At 62.3% G+C, this 2,500-nt stretch overlaps 1 pseudogene; it reads right to left on the bottom strand.

Moving 5' to 3' along the window:
• Positions 1–2,500, bottom strand: part of LOC124560098 — a 7,959-nt pseudogene that overhangs the window by 3,926 nt on the left and 1,533 nt on the right.

The following is a 2,500-nucleotide window of genomic DNA, read 5'->3' on the forward strand; positions in this document are numbered from 1 at the left end:
CAGCAAGCCGCGCACGCAACGCGCACGCGACCTACGGAAGGCGTCCTGTGTCCGCGCGTATTCCCAGCGGCGCCGCTTGCGCTTCTGCAGCGGCGGGGCGGCAGGCGGCCGCTTGGATGGTTGGCGCGGCCGCTGTGTCCTGGTGATCGACCTCTCCCCCCTGGACCCGACCGACGCAAGGGCATCCGGGAGCATGCCCAGGATGACATCGGGCGGCGTGCCCCGCCCCAGACCAATGACTCGATCCAGGGCAGAGAAACGCTGGGCGGAAGCAGGTAGCCCCGCCAGATGCTCCCAGATGGCGGCGTCAGTCGGCCCCTCCGGCGGCGGCCCGGTGGTGTCGGCCGCGAAGTCCTCGGCTGCGTCGACGGGCGGCGCAGCGGCCTCGCCCGCGTCAGGCAGCGAGCTCGCTGCTCCACGGCGGGACGCCGGCTCTTCACCCCGACCGATCTCAAGTGCCTCCATGAATTGGCGGACAAGCTGCTTGTGGGCAGCTTGCCGCCGTCGGCACTTGATTGCCTCAAGCGTTCGGTCGGGGAACATCCTGGTAAGTTCTTGATTTACAAAGAAGAACCGGGCGTCCCTCTCCAGGAACAGTTCGGCCTCTGCCTTGGCGAGCGACAGGACTTCTTCCTCCGTCCACCTCGCGCGATGCCTCTCCGTCACTATCTCAGCGTTGGCGGCCGCAGGGTGTTGGCGGCGGCGATGGACCCCGAGACCGTTCTTCGTGGTAAAAGTGCGGTGGCACTCACTGCAAGCAAAGGGAGCTACACAAACTATCGCATTTTCGTTACGGCCGGTTGGCCGAATAGGTGCTGGGGTAGCTGGGGTGGCACCTTCAGCGGAAGGGCCACCATCTCTTGTTTCTTGTCGGCTGCCCCCAACTATAAAGGGATAATGCGAGGGGGGGCTGGTAACCCCCCCAAGCCCCTGGTGCGGTCTTCCACTCTGCAAAAATCAGCGGGCCCACGAGAAGGGGAGAAGACCGCAGGAGAGGAGAGGCTAAGAGGGCTAGGCCCATGTATTGCGCATCACTCTCCCTGTAACCATAACCCAAGGAAGGCACCTCGCAGCAGCAGCACGACTACATCAAGACCGCACTTCGAAAAGCCAAGTCCGGATGCAGCCACACCGCCGCCACTTGGCCACCTTAAGAGAGTCATAGTTACTCCCGCCGTTTACCCGCGCTTGCTTGAATTTCTTCACGTTGACATTCAGAGCACTGGGCAGAAATCACATTGCGTCAACACCCGCTAGGGCCATCGCAATGCTTTGTTTTAATTAGACAGTCGGATTCCCCCAGTCCGTGCCAGTTCTGAGTTGATCGTTGAATGGCGGCCGAAGAGAATCCGCGCACCCGCGCGCCCCCGGAGGAGCACGCTAAGGCGGACGCGGCCTCGCAGCAAGGAAGATCCGTGGGAGGCCAAGGCACGGGACCGAGCTCGGATCCTGCACGCAGGTTGAAGCACCGGGGCGCGAACGCCGCGCAGGCGCGCGCATCCTGCACCGCCGGCCAGCACGAGGCCAACCAACGGCGAGAGCAGACCACGCCCGCGCTAAACGCCCGCACTTACCGGCACCCCTACGGCACTCACCTCGCCCAGGCCCGGCACGTTAGCGCTGACCCACTTCCCGACCAAGCCCGACACGCCCCGATCCTCAGAGCCAATCCTTATCCCGAAGTTACGGATCCAATTTGCCGACTTCCCTTACCTACATTATTCTATCGACTAGAGGCTCTTCACCTTGGAGACCTGCTGCGGATATGGGTACGAACCGGCGCGACACCTCCACGTGGCCCTCTCCCGGATTTTCAAGGTCCGAGGGGAAGATCGGGACACCGCCGCAACTGCGGTGCTCTTCGCGTTCCAAACCCTATCTCCCTGCTAGAGGATTCCAGGGAACTCGAACGCTCATGCAGAAAAGAAAACTCTTCCCCGATCTCCCGACGGCGTCTCCGGGTCCTTTTGGGTTACCCCGACGAGCATCTCTAAAAGAGGGGCCCGACTTGTATCGGTTCCGCTGCCGGGTTCCGGAATAGGAACCGGATTCCCTTTCGCCCAACGGGGGCCAGCACAAAGTGCATCATGCTATGACGGCCCCCATCAACATCGGATTTCTCCTAGGGCTTAGGATCGACTGACTCGTGTGCAACGGCTGTTCACACGAAACCCTTCTCCGCGTCAGCCCTCCAGGGCCTCGCTGGAGTATTTGCTACTACCACCAAGATCTGCACCGACGGCGGCTCCAGGCAGGCTCACGCCCAGACCCTTCTGCGCCCACCGCCGCGACCCTCCTACTCGTCAGGGCTTCGCGGCCGGCCGCAAGGACCGGCCATGACTGCCAGACTGACGGCCGAGTATAGGCACGACGCTTCAGCGCCATCCATTTTCAGGGCTAGTTGCTTCGGCAGGTGAGTTGTTACACACTCCTTAGCGGATTCCGACTTCCATGGCCACCGTCCTGCTGTCTTAAGCAACCAACGCCTTTCATGGTTTCC

This window comes from Schistocerca americana, unplaced genomic scaffold (assembly GCF_021461395.2).
Source record: "Schistocerca americana isolate TAMUIC-IGC-003095 unplaced genomic scaffold, iqSchAmer2.1 HiC_scaffold_1066, whole genome shotgun sequence".
NCBI classification, from domain to species: Eukaryota; Metazoa; Arthropoda; class Insecta; order Orthoptera; family Acrididae; genus Schistocerca; species Schistocerca americana.